This window comes from Camelus dromedarius, chromosome 3 (assembly GCF_036321535.1).
Source record: "Camelus dromedarius isolate mCamDro1 chromosome 3, mCamDro1.pat, whole genome shotgun sequence".
In the NCBI taxonomy this organism is placed as follows: Eukaryota; Metazoa; Chordata; class Mammalia; order Artiodactyla; family Camelidae; genus Camelus; species Camelus dromedarius.
In genome coordinates this window covers 81,969,806-81,984,458 of record NC_087438.1, presented here as the reverse complement: position 1 = coordinate 81,984,458, position 14,653 = coordinate 81,969,806, and the positions used below count along the sequence as shown (strand labels likewise).

Below are 14,653 nucleotides of genomic sequence, written 5' to 3'. Positions count from 1 at the left end.
TTTTTCTGAGTCTTTGCAAATTCCATGGAGCAAACTCTCCTTCGATCTCCAGGTTAACAGAGGGCTTTGGCTTCTTGTAGCTGCAGAGATCAGGCTTTTGGTTCTTTACCTCTAGCTTGCTTCATATGACTGTCATTCCACGGCTTCCTGTTACATCCCTGCCTACAGTTACAATCAGCCTCATGAAGAGCTGAAAACTACCTGACTATCCCTGAGAACCTAACTTTCCCTCTAGCTGTGCCATCCTACTGCCCTGGGTGGGTGCCACCCTGAGAGGTGGCAGTAACTGTGGAATGAGCAGACGGTGGTTAGGGAATTCTGTGCCTTCTAAGGGACTGGTGACCATCAGAGTAAACTTAATTATGCATGAGATGAATGGAACTAGTGAAGAGCAAGGTATACCTATGCAATGGCTAATATGCATAATTCACTGGTAATTAGCACTGTTGATTCAATTTGCAAGATTAAAAAAATGACACGGATTGTTTTATTTAATTAAAAACTTTAGACTTTGACTACAGTATCTAGTGTGAACTATCTGTGCTTGAGGAGGTCCTGGTCATATAGTGGCACTGAAGCACCTCCTCTTGGGTGGAACCTCATGACCCAATTCCAATGCCAGACTTGAAAATGCATTTTTTTTTTTTTTTGCCTTTGCCAGTTGGACAACCTTGTACTTCAAACTGCATTGCATTCTGGCAAGTACTGTCTTTTATCTTCGTTCTTCAAGACAAAAGCTGCCTGCCTTGTATTTTTGGACTGCCTGGAAGAAACTGAGGTGAGGTGGAATCCAGGGGAATTTCTTCGGAACAGAGAGCTGGACATTTATCCTGGACAGTTCCAGCTGAGTGTGCAAAACTCTAGCCAGGCCAGTGAGGGCAGTTGATGCTCGTTGTCCAACACTGTGTAACTGGCCCACACAGAGTCATCAGGAGGGTCTTTCTGCTTCTTCCTGGCCCGCTCCATGCATTTTGTTCTTGCTTCCTCTAGCTGTCCACCCCCTGACACTCCCTAACATACTGTGTTCTCTCATGAATACTTCTCTCTCATGGTAGTCTTTTTGATTTCTTCAGCATGACTTATTGTGAAACTTCATGACTGTGGGTCTTTAGTTATGGCTTGACTTTGATCCTGGGCCAACACTGTGTTTGAAAGGGTCTTCTTGTATAAATACATTAAAACTGCTGAAGGGATCCTCCGCACATTGACGCGGTGAAGACAGAGGGCTGCTCCTTCCAGAAACCAAAATTCCCAGGGAACTGTGATTGGCTTCCTGCCCAAAAGATTGCTGTGAGTGTTGAATCACAGTGGCAAAGACTGGGCTTGTCATATAGATGAGTTGTGTTGGACAAATCTCGTAAAAAGCAAAAAGCTCAAGACCAGGTTGGGATGAAGGAATAGAAATTCAGAATGTAATTTATGTCTATCTCTTTTTTTCTTTTTTTCTTTTTTTCTCTTTTTCTCTTTTTCTCTTTCTTTTCTCTTTTTCTCTTTTCTTTTCTTTTCTTTTCTTTTCTTTTCTTTTCTTTTCTTTTCTTTTCTTTTCTTTTCTTTTCGTGAGAGGAAGAAGTATGTCTGTGTTGGCCAGAAAATTAAAAGCTCTCCTATTTGGAAAACTTATCCGAATAGGCAACTGATCAGAATACACTCAATATTTCACTTTCCTAAAACTGAAATCTGAGTTATAGTCATCCTCAGAGTTTGGGGTTTTTGAAAATACTTGTGGGGCTCACATTCTGAAAATGTACCAGTTGATATGTTCCTTCCTCTGGTCTCTTTCATGATTTGGCTTTCTCATATCTCTGCTTTCTAAGTCATCAGCTAGCACACGTGTGAAAAGATAGAATTGTAAAGAACGTAAGCTGGCTGTCAGTGACCAAAGCTGCTAACACAGCTCCTCAGCGCCGTTCTGTGACATTAGTTGGCATTACTGTTGTGGGGCCTCTTTAAACTAATTTTTAAAAAGGGAAGTTAAAATAGATTAAAAATTGGAGAATTTTGCCTGATGTTTGATTTGTATGAATAGATTATAAAATCACATTAGAAAACAGCAGTGCTGAGATTAAAGATGTTGGAAATATGAAGTTAAATCTGAGCTACAAATTACAGTAAATGTGAAGTCCAGGTTAGGTGGATGGTAAATAGGACAAAGAAGACTTTCAAGAACACAGACATGCCCATCAATGACTGATTGTCATGTTGCTTCTTAAAATGCACATGAGCTAGTGGTGAGAATCTCATGACTTTTTTTCTTAAGTTGTATTGTTAGTTTTCTGGTGTTCTTTAAAGTGTAGAAATAGTACTGGCTCATAGATCACATTTTAAGACACGTAGCTCTGAGGTATGCTTACATGTATTTACCATATTAAATGTGTGTTTATGTTGTTTTGCATCTCAGGAATATATTTCAATTATTTATCACACCTCTGATTCACTTGTATTGCTCAAATGTCAGATGTGACTCCACAATTGTAAATTCCTGTGTAATATTATAAACAAACATAAACATACCTTGACAGGTCTCCAGTAATAACAACGAGAGTCACATATTCATAGGTAACACATCACACAATCACAACTGGACACTGTATTTTTATGATGCAGTCAATTTCAGATATGTTTGAACCTGTGAAAAGCATGTGAATCATGGAGTAAATTCAATACAAGAATTTTTTTTCTTATCACACGCAGCCCTCCCTCATCTCTTACCCTAGCTGGGCTGGATAATAAAATAAAACTATGCAACATACTTAAAAATGCCTTGGATATGCATTGTACTATCAGAACTCATTAATACACTTAGTAGAAAGAAACCAGCTTTGATGTCAATTCCATTGCCTATCCCAGGCTAAACTGTTTATTAGCAATTATTATTTTTCTCATTTCATGGGAATAAATTCTAATTCAGAGAAGTTGGAGAGCGACTTGATGTGTCCCCCTCGGCCTCTTGATTGTGATGCTATCTGCTTGAAATGCTTGAGGGACTCGCCTGGTAGGTGATCAGTATGAATAATCATGTATGTTACTTTCTGGCATGACCTTTAGTAGGAGAGACAAGGAGTTTATCAAATATCTCGAAAGTGGAAAATTCGATTTAAAAACTAATTCTTAGGAGGTCAGCATTTTCTATAAAATCCCCTGTCCCTTTGCCTTTATGAGTCTGACTAAGAAGATGTTCTAAATTCATCTGTTTTGTGAGGGAAGACTCCCCTGTTAGGGTGAAGAATGATTTTTCCACCCGCATCTTTGCCAGCTTTCATAATAGCTATGGCAGAGAGCCTGCTGGCAGGCAACCCTCAGGTCCATGAATGGGCTTTATTTTTTAATCAGAGAACTCGAGATCCTTGACAGGTGGACTCCAGCCGCTTAGTGTCTGATGCACATACTTGAACTAAGGGATCCTGAATTTTACCCACTGAAGGGAAAGGAATCCTCTCATTGGGGTCCCACTGGGGAACTGATGTTCAGGAAGCTTCTGTGGTGTCGTGGAGCTGCCACCTGTGCTTCTGCCTGGGGAAGGGGAAATGCATGCAGTGTGAACTTAACTGAGGGCAGCAAACACAAGGTTCTCTCTCCACTCTACCCAGTGCTGCAAGTACCCAGTGAAAATCTGTTTTAATTGATTAAGATGCCCAGTCACACTATGGAAGATTTGATGTATAGGTGGTTACTATAATCTAAATTTCATCTTCTCAAAGGAAAGAGCCGTGGACAAGTTTGCTGGACTTGCACAGGAAACCAATCCCAGTTCAGGATGAAGAAGTCTTTTATGTAAGGAAGGGTAGAGAATTCTGTGAATGTATTAAAATCCATTGGCTTGTATATTCTAAATGAGTGAATTGGATGGTATGTAAACTATATCTCAATAGAGCTGTTACAAAAAAACAAAACAAAAACGACAAAGCAAATTCCCCTGTACCAAGTGAAGAAATTGAACATTTATTGTATTTGCTTTTATAGTTGCTGCCTGCTTATATCAGCTGATACTGGTTTTTCATTTACTGTAGTCATATGGAACTTTCGTTCAAAGAAATCTTATTTAATAAAACTGGTGAGCAATATGAAGAAAAACATTACAGTAGAATCTGAAGTTTGGGAAACCTCTGGTGTCTTACTGGAGCTCATCTGCTTCAGAACAGAGCCATTTTCATCTGTTTATTCCTTCATTAATTTCTTTACTGTTTTGAGCACCTACCATGCATCAGGCATATGCTGACTGCCTTTTCTGGAGTTGACCATCTATAGAGATCGTAGGCAAGACTAAGTACCCCAATTGGCCGTAAATCCTGAGATGCAGGGTCCACTATTTTGGAGGAGATTGTTGCAGTGTTTTAGGAATTTGTAAGACAAACAGGAAAGGAAGTAAAAGCATCAGGGAAATAAACACAGATGGAAAACACTTTAAAGTATAGTCAGTGCATTAAGAAGTTTTCCTTTCTTGCTCCCCTCTTCCTCCCTTCCTTCTTTTCTTCCCTCCTTTGAAAGATAAATTGAAGCATATTAAAAATTCTAAGAGTTTGAGCAAAAATTGGAATTGAGCAGCCCCAAACCAGAAGTGTTCAGAAGTGCTCCGCTGACAGGAGCTGGGGAGAGACTTACGTAGACAAAGTGTGAAGCAAAGAAAGGAAGTTATTTGGTTGGCTAGAGCTTAAAGGCTAGTGGACTGTGATAGGTTTTCCTTAGCATTTTGACTTTTGTAACCTGGAGGCATTTACAGGCTTAGATTTTGGTTCGCCTACATGGGCCATCATGGCATTAGAGCCACATCAATCTAACAAATGTTTCCTTCCTTCCTTCCTTCCTTCCTTCCTTCCTTCCTTCCTTCCTTCCTTCCTTCCTTCCTTCCTTCCTTCTTTCCCTCCTTCCTTCCTTCCCTTTTTAGTAGGATCCACATGGCTTGAAAATATTTAACCCTTAATAAGATTATTTTGGGTTTCTTATCAGCTCAATTAAAGTTTACTACTCGAGCTATAATTTTTAAAAAGTGTACAAACACACAAAAAGTCAAGAACTAACACCATAAAACCTACTTTTAACCACAGTTGGAGAAATCTAAGGATTCCTTGTGGTAATGTCTCTGGATCCAGCTTAAGCTTAGTTCTTGAGCTTGGAGAGACCAAATGCTCTTATTCTGAGACATGAAACACTGCAGTTCAGAAATACCTTCAATACTGAAAAATGAATGTTTTTCTAGGCTTAGTGACAGATTTCTAGCTTTGCTTGAGTGTCCCTGTATTTCAGGTGAAATCAGTTACATTTATTGCCATTCCCACTACAGTGAATGGGATCTTCTTGTACATTTCGTAAAGAATTGAGGCCAGAACAAAGGCCGGGAAGCAAATAGCTGTTGTTGTTTGTCTGATTTGGTCTACTAAAATGACAGCTACATGTTTAAAATTCAAGTTAAAAATGTAAAAAAATCAGTCAGGAGATTATGACGTGTTGTAATGCAAATATCCCAAACTTTATCTAGTCAGAGCTCAAAGTTGTTTTATTTAATCTGTCAGCAAATAATCATTGTATGTTTGCTGGGTATTGGGAAATTAGCAACGTGTCACAGAGCTGAGTTCATTTTCGTTCCCTGCCTTCTTATTTTGCTACTTCTGTGACCCTTTTCCTACTCTTGGGTGCTCACTCTCATTTGTGAAGCTATATACAATCAGACAGTTAATTTTAAATTCTTAGTCTTTTTCTGCACATGTGTGTTCCACTATTCCTGTTCTTTCATCCTAGATCAGACAGTTTCTCCCTCAAACAGGGCCATTGAGCTTGCCTCCCTACTGGTCTATGTGCTGCTGGACCAGAGAGATTTTCCTTTGGGGGACTCACTTTCTGAAGAGGCAAAAGGATAAGCTTGGTTGTTCATGAGCCATGGTGGTCCGAGGGCTGGGTAAGAACATGGGAGGGTATGAAAACAGGGCGAGTGATCTGGACAGACGCTGGGAGCAGGCAAGAAGAGGAAGCCAGGCAGGACACAGGTGACGGAAGCATATTACCTTCATGGTTCTTCAGCTTCTCATACCTTAAAGGTTTCATAGTTAATTATTTAAGTGGATGGTTTGACAGTCAAGTTTATCTCTATAGAATGAGTTTTATTGTTTAAGAACATGCAACCTGTCCTTGCCTCCCTTGCCCACCACTGGCCATCAGCCTAGTGGAGGTTAAGTCCCACAAAATTGATTACAAACTTTGTCATTGTGTTAGGACTCACACATTGTTCAGAGAGAGTGAGGTGAAGTGGAGCAGGTAGAGTGGGGCTCTGATGTGAGCCATAGACCCATGAGGGTGCTCAAGAACTAGGGGAAGTAGAGGAGGGGGGAGAACACAAGGGAGAGAGATGTGTAGGTGGGGAAAGTCCAGGCTTTTGAAATACATGACTTTGAACTTGAATCTGGTAAATTCTACAATACATGGAGTTTTTCCCACCATGGAAGTGAAAACCAGTGGCTTAGGCTGAGGCGAATGAATAGCAACATAGAATTGGACAGTGAGTCACTGACTCATAAGGGAGAGTCCAAACCTTGGTGGAATCTGTTTTTGCAGTGCTTTATTCTGTCACAAGAATTAAAGGAGGGGTTGCTGTCTTCACTCCAGTCCTTATATCTACATCTCTAGTGCAAAGACAGAACATGGCGTATTGACTTAAGTTGACATTCTCTTTCCTTTTAGGGTCACATGCCCTCCGTTTCAGATTGCCAAGGGCACTTGTATAGTGGTTTGGGGTTTCTGTTATTAAAACCCTAAGTTCAAAGGGCAGAATCAATGTCATCACATAATATTCACCAACACACATTGCATTTATTTTGCAGTGCTTAAAAAAGTTCCTGTGAGAACTTTTGAGTTTCCATAAATGATTGCCTGGCATATCTGACACCCTGGCAGAGCTTTTCATCTTGGCTAATATCTTTCAGAGATTACTTTACAGTCCATTTACTTGGGCAAGGGCTGAAATGTCCTGAGTCTCTCTGTGTTGAGGGTGAATATGAATATTGGAGTAGAGGGCTAAAAATATGAGCTTATTACTCTTGATGTGGTTGTTCTCCATTTTAATTCCTCAGGCTGTATATTAAGGAATAAGGAGCAAAGTGCCTTAGATGGTCCCAGGGTTCTCATATCCGCCCCTCAGCAGTCTTGGAAGGCATAGACAGTAATTATGCAATGGTGTTTGTGCCATAAATTTTCTTTTACCCCTTTTAGGTGGCTGTTGTGGGTTTGGGGTTATAAATCTGTGAAGAGCTGTTTTAGTCAAGTGATGGAAGGGATGTTATCATCCAAGGTATGCTATTCATAAGAGAACTAATCACTCTTTATCAAACTTTATGCAAATAAAGCCAAATTAGATTTATTAGGGTGATGAAAGAGAATAGGGACTTTTTAATGGGTAGCAATGCTGTGCGTTATCTAAATGCAAGGCAGATGTAATGATGCATTAGAAATGCCGAGGAAATTTAATCAGTGTAGAAAAAATATAATGAAATGGTTGTTTAAACACTGTAAAGCTAATGTTAGAGTAATTACTTCCCATTGAGCAAGGCATGCAGCACATTACCCAGGCTCTGTTTTATTAGTCATCCTGTCTGCATCATCTGTCCCTTTGATCCACTTTGATTTTAATATAATTCTGAAACTTACTAATTTAAACTTTAAAATGAAGGAATAAATAAAACAACTTCTGTAGGCGACAGAGTTTTTATTAGCTCATGACAGATTAAAACCGTGCCCCCTCTGCTCACTTCTCCCTCCCGCCATGATCACCCTTACCTCTCCATCGTGAAAGGGAACCCTGAAATCCAGAATGGTAGACTTCCTTGCTTTTAAGGGTAGGTAGCAAATACTTAAAATATTTTGGTTCTTTGGATGGTCTTTCTCTTGATATACAGGTGGAAAAAGGAGTGATTTTTAGAACAGTTATCTTTTTCCCTATTGATAGGAAAGGAACAGAAAGAATAGCTTTTAACAGCTAATATTTCTGCTTTCCCTTTATGAAAGCTTCCATTTCTTGTTGAAAATTTAGAAAATACAGATGATAAAAATAAGAAAATAAATATCACCCATAATCCCTTTTCCCAGAAGTAAAATTAATATTTTGGGAGACTTTCTTACTAAAAACTGACAGTTATTCTAATCTAATAATCAGATAGCTCAGAAATTAGCTCTGTGGTTGAGACAGCAGGAGCTGGAGTTCGACTGCCTGGGCCCAAGCCCTAGTTTCACCTTGGGCAAGTTATCTTTCTTGGTGCCTCACTTTCCCCACTATACACTGAAGGCAGTAATAGTACCTACTTCATAGCAGTGTTGTGAAAATTAACTTAGATAACGCATGCCATGGGCTTATAACAATGCCTAACCCATAGTGAGTATTTATGACACCTACTACTACTACCACCATTATTGTTCTCTAATTATAAGAATTTTATTCTGCATGTATTTTTATAATATACCTTCGTTTACTTAGCAACATAATGTGTCTGCCTTTTATGACAGTAAATGTTCTTTTATAATAATTTTTTTTCCTAATGGATACATTGTATTCCATTATAAGGACTAGAGTTTGTTTATTTAACTAATCTCTCATTGATGGGTTTTCAGGTCGTCTGCAATATTTTTTTTTTTATTTTATAAACCATGTTTCCTTAAAATTCATTCTTAGGAATGGAACTGCTGGGTCAAAACTCGTGAACATTTAAAGACTTTTGGCATGTACAGTGAAATTGCCCTCCATAAAAGTGTCTGGGTGGTGGTGGGCGGGGAGTAAAGCCCAGTGGCTGAGCCTGTGCGTAGGTCCTGGGTGAGGGATTGCCCTCACTTTAAAAAAGTGTGAACATGTTTCTTCCCTTCCTTCCTCTCCAAAACTGAGTATTATTATTAGCCCATAGGATAAAAAATTAACAATTTAATGGGTGAAAAGTGGTTTGTCGTGGTTTCTTTAATTTGAACTTTTTTCCTATATCCTGTGATTTTCTCTTCTGTTAATTTCCTATTCATAGCCTCCATTCATATATTTTGGGGACATTAGTCTTTTACTTTTTAACTATTTGTAGTTTTTAGAACTTCAGAAGATTAACTTTTTGCCATATATATTGTAAATATTTCCCCAGTTTATACTCTTTTAAATCTTATTATATGGTTTTTATGATTAATAATTAATTAATTAATTAACTCTTTTAAATCTTATTATATGGTTTTTATGATTAAAAGAAATTTTAAAAATTTTATGTGGTCAAATTACTCAGTATTTTTGTTTATGATTTCTAATTTTGGAGTGAAATTTAAAGAGTTTAGAAAGTCCTACATATATTTTCAGGTAATATTTTTAGGGTTTTATTTTGATGTTGTTATCTTTTAATTCAATTTGAACTTTTTTGTGTATAGAGTGAGGTAGGGATCCAAATCAATCAATCTATCTGTTTATCTCAATCTTTACATTGTATTTTCTTTTGTTTATTCTGTGTTTGACAACTTCATTAAACTCTTACTCATTTTAATTTTTTTTCAGATGCTACTGTTGGGATTTCAGGCTAAAATTTTGAGAATATTTTTACGTCTATTATTCAGACACATAATTAACTATATCACAAATGTATTTAGCATCTGCTGCTCAACTGTGAGAGTCATGTTTTTTAAAATTATATGGCAGAAGAATTAGTTGTTAGAAAAAAAATGGTATGATAGAAAAAAAGAAACAGGAGACTAGATTCTAAGTAAATCTATGAAGGCTCTTTGGAATGGTTTTTCCCCAAATTAAAACATGTAAGTTCCTACTCAAAATAATGACAAAGCCAATGACATTTAATGCCCACTTAATATTAAGGGGCACAGTGCCGATCATTGCCATTCACCTCCCTTCAACCTTGTCAGGTTCAACCTATTCAATGGGATTCATGCATTTTTGTTTTCCTGTGTTTACACAAGATGGACTCAAAGATGAAAGGAATATTTTCACCCAGGAATGGATCCAGGTTCTGTAGGGCCTGAAGATTATACAATTTGGGGGACCCTCTTTAAGAAAAAGAATACAAACTTAAAAATACACTCTTAGCTACCATTTAGATATAAATGCTTATTTGGCATGAGAGAAGAAGTGAAAACAAATAACACATTTAAGGAAAGCTGGCCAGTGCTACAAACTTTACAAAATTTAGAAAATAACATCATATTTTTATTAATAAATTACATGATGCATTTTGGCTACATACTTTTCATTACATTTTGTATAACAATTTTGTAGTCTAGCTTTCCATAGAGATAATAAGGTATATAAGTTCTTCCTCTAGCATGCTTTGTTTAAGGAGAGGTTTGGGGTGATAGGGTACACATAATTGGGAGGACTGGAGGTAGTCCTACAATGTGGATGTGGCCTATAGCACCTGGCACTGGAAGTATGTAGACAGTAGAAAAGAGATACATGGTGATGATTCTGAACCATATAAACATATCACATTGATCCCCAACTAAACATGTATCTACTCAACTTTCCCACAGCCAGATCCCCAAAATGCCTGCAGCAACCCCAGTGCCGCCCCAAGTAGGAAGAAGAGTGATGGACGGAAAGTAGAACACCAGACTTACTCAACTGCTAAAAATATCTTACTTCTGCAGATTTTACAAAGACATATCATCTTGTGAATTCATTGCCAAGCCTCTTCCCAGGGCCTTGGAAGGGTCCCTTGCAAGTGAGGGGCAATGAAGCCTAAGCTTTATTAGTTTCATAGTAAATCTGACCCCATGTACCAGATACTCCATTCAAACGTTTAATGTCTCCATCACTTCACGTCTGAGTCTTGCTATGACTGCCATCAGAGTTCCCGAGATGCAAAATACTTAGATGACTGATATAGAAAATACTTCAGCTGTCACCCCAAATGAGTAGATCTTCCCTCATGTGCAGGGTTCCTGAGTTTTAGTTCTTCCTGAAAATCTTTCTGCAAGAACATGAGGAGACATTATCAGAGCACTATGAATTATCTCCATCCTCCTCCTCCACGTGTGCCTTGCTTAATGCCTTCCTCCCTTATACATGGTCCAACTTTACTTTTTATTTTTAATATTGTCCTCATTTTGCCTTGCATCTTTTTGTTTTGTGTGTGTGTTTTTTAAATTGAAGTACAGTCAGTTATAGTGTGTCAATTTCTGGTATACATATAGAGTGGAGAAATCCGTGGCGTTAGTATATTCAGTATACTAGGTTACGAGTATACAGTATTTGGTGTATATTTAGTTGTGCATCCATCACTACAATTTTAGAACATTTTTATTACTCCCCTGAGAAATCCTGCATCCCTTATCATAACCTCATTCCTTGAGTCCCCATCTCCTCATCCCTAGGCAACCACTAATCTACCTTCTGGGTCAATAGGTTTGCCAACCATAGACATTTCATATAAATTGACTTTCACAATAAGTGGTCCTTGTGACTATCTTCTTTCACTTTGCATAATGTTTTCAAGCTCATCCATTTTGTAGCATGTATGAGCACTTCACTTATTTTATTTCTGAATAATATTTCATTGTATGGATATGTCATATTTTATTTGTCCAGTTATCACTTGATGTATCTTTGTATTATTTCCACTTTTGGCTCTTACTAATAATACTTCTGTGAATAGTTGTGTACACATTTTTGTGTAGATGTATGTTTTAATGTCTCTTGAGTATACACCCAAGAGTGGGATTGCTGGGTCATAAGGTAACTCTATGTTTAATATGCCAAGGAGCTGCCAAACTGTTTTCCGAAGTGGCTGCACTATTTTCCATTCCCACCTGCAGTGTATGAGAGTTTCGATTTTTCCACAGCCTTATCAATACTTGTTGTTACCTAGTATTTTATTTAACTATCCTAGTGAGTGTGAAGTGGTGCCTCACTGTGGTCTCAATTTGCATTTTCCTGATGGATAAAGACAACTTTACTTTGCCACAATTTTTGCTGTCTGTTCCAAAGGTGCCAGCAGAGAAATCGCCATTCTTCTATCCTTGCCTTTTGCTTTATGTTCTTTCTTTACGTTCCCTAATATCAGTCAGTTCAGGGCAGAACTCACAAATCGCCGCAGATATTTCAATCAGGAAGGATTTAATATAGGGATGTAGAGACTTGGAAAGGCCAGAGAAGCAGAAGTCAAGAGACTGCCTCTTGTCTATTGATTTCAGGGGTTTAGACTGTAGCTGAAATCCAAAGATCAGGAAGCTGCTTCAGCTGTGGTTTCTGCTGCTGCTACAGTTGCCTGTCTCCATGTGGAGTCCGAAGGCTGGCTATAAAACCTCGGTTCTCTCCCAGCCCCTACCAAACCCCTCAAGTCCCTTTGAGGCTTTTAGTCAGCAGCAGGAAGATGACCATCTCCTTACTTCCCAAACGCCTGCAAATGTATCTCATTGGAATAACTTAATATGCATCTAGAACCTAATTTTTTCATGTTCAAGACCCGTCTATATGGGAAAGTATATTAAAGGGATGAGAATTAATGCTATGTGCTTAAAGACCATGACCAGCCAATGTTGATTCCCTTATTACCTGGTTGAAAACATTGATTATGAATATTTCCTCTCCCCCATCTCTTGAGTAGAAAGGATCTTTTGCTCTCAGTAGCAGCAATGGGTCTGGCCTTTGGTTGAAAGTATAGTGGATAGAATTGCGAATTGAAAGGAAGCAAGAAAGGCTCAATTTGCATGATTTATACTGGAAAGGGTAAAGAGTTCATATTGGAAGAATGGCTTACCCAGCTCAGAACAATCCTAAATAATGCAAAGAGAAGACTCAGTTTGGGTCAAATCCTGAGGAACTATGCAGGGGAGGGCTGACGGGTAGAACTGGGTGTGTGGTGCAAGTGCCATGCTGTACTGAGGGTTACTCACAACACGGAGGTGGGCGAGTATAATGCACAGTGACCCTTCTGGCATTTTACAAGAGGCTGGCTTAGTGATTTAAATTGCCTTTCAATTTTTATGGCTTTCAAATTTAATGTCTTTTTCTGAATGTGACACCATGTTGGACCCGTTTGAGAAGAACCCATCTTTATTCTGGATTCTTTCTTTTTTTCCTAATGATTATTAATATGAATGACAACATTTATGTGAACTGAACTGAAAGGGTCATGAGTAGGAGAGAAGGCATCAGATGTAAAATATTAGAACTTCGCGAGAGAGATACTTGTAGTTAGCTGGATCTCTCTTCTCTCACAGCTGTAGCAGAGGCTCCCTGGGAATACCCTCATGCTGCAATACATCTGAACTTCTTAGCTGAGATGGAGAAGGAGGTGGATAAGGAAGGAAGGGGACATTTGACTTTCATTGGAATAATGCATGCTATTCCAAACCTATTAATGAAAACCTCTTTGTAATCAAACCATTTTGCAAATTGTGTTTAAAGTCTGTTTTATTATATTCAAAATATGTTTAACAGTATTCATTGTGAAAAAGACTTGACAATTCTAAGGATAGACTCATGAGAAACAGTTTCTCTTAGTAGAATAAAATTACTTAAAATTGAAGGATCTTGATTGTAAATTAGTATTTTTTATACAAGGCTTAGTAAAAAAAAAAAAAAAAAAAAAAACTCTCACCACACTGATAAGCTTCAAAAGAGGCACTGCTTGACTGTGTGTTCTTCAAGTGGAACAGGGTAAACTTGGTTCCCTCCTGGGGAAAAATTAATCACAAGGATGCTAGACTCTTTGCCCTGGTCTCCCTTTTTGTTTTAGGCACTGGTTCGGGTTGCAGGAAGGTTCATTTTTAATCCCAAAGAGAATCCACAAAAGCTCCTTGGAATTCAGGAAAGAGAAGGACTAAATTAATTATAAGATACTGGAAGGGAGAAGTGAGAGGCTTTCTTTCCTCTAAGATTTCAGGGCTGGCACAAAAGCATTATGCATTGCTTTTAACAAACAAACCGAATGTTAGAATCAAAGGCAGTTTGGGGATTTTAGGGTTGGAATAGACTTTAGAACTCATCTAGTCTTATTCCCTGGTGTTTCTGAGGAGGAAGTTGAAAAATGCAGAAGAGTGATAAATTTCCTCAAGGTCATACAGGGTGGATTTTGCCTCTGGTCCATTAGATCTTCTACCGCACGAAGATCTATGTGCTGAGAGGCCATTAATAATGGAATTGAGTGGTGTCTCCTTTATAGGAAAGCCAGAAATGGTGAAACAGTTACCAGTAGTAGAGTCACTAAGAGCAAATGCATATGATCTAGAAGATTCGCTCTAAGAAAAGACCTACATATGTTTGCTGCCCGAGACGGAGCAGCAGAGACTGACAGTGAGCAGAGCAGCACCAGAGTTAGGGGCGTGTCTCAATTCTGTCTCTCTCTGTGACTTACTGAAGCTTGTAGCCCCATGATAATTCATCTCCTAGGAAGAGTAGTTCACAAATCAAGATTTTAAAATACAACACTTGACTGAGTAGTCCATTTTTAGCTTGGCCCTTAGCTCATCATGTTTAACCTTGAAGATAATGGAATTTTAGAATCTCGTAGTTTGCGAGGTTTTTATTTGTTTTCCTAATAGATGAAGGTGGTAGTGATTATGTATAAGAGGGCTTCTTGTCCAAGGTGTCACCAGCTGGTCTATTGCCATTGTCTGAATACTGCCAATAGAGAGCCATTCCTTCGATTTAAGTTTGTCTTTAGCTGGCTATTTTTATTTTAAAATTTATATACCCCTG

The 14,653-nt window shown here is 38.4% G+C and overlaps 1 long non-coding RNA gene across 1 annotated transcript in view; it reads left to right on the top strand.

The window, feature by feature from the left end:
• Positions 1–669: 669 nt before the first annotated feature.
• Positions 670–14,653, top strand: part of LOC135321073 (uncharacterized) — a 114,096-nt gene continuing 100,112 nt past the window's right edge. Inside the window, exon 1 of the long non-coding RNA XR_010380497.1 lies at positions 670–778. This is a non-coding gene — a long non-coding RNA (uncharacterized LOC135321073). The remainder of the gene's footprint in view (positions 779–14,653) is intronic.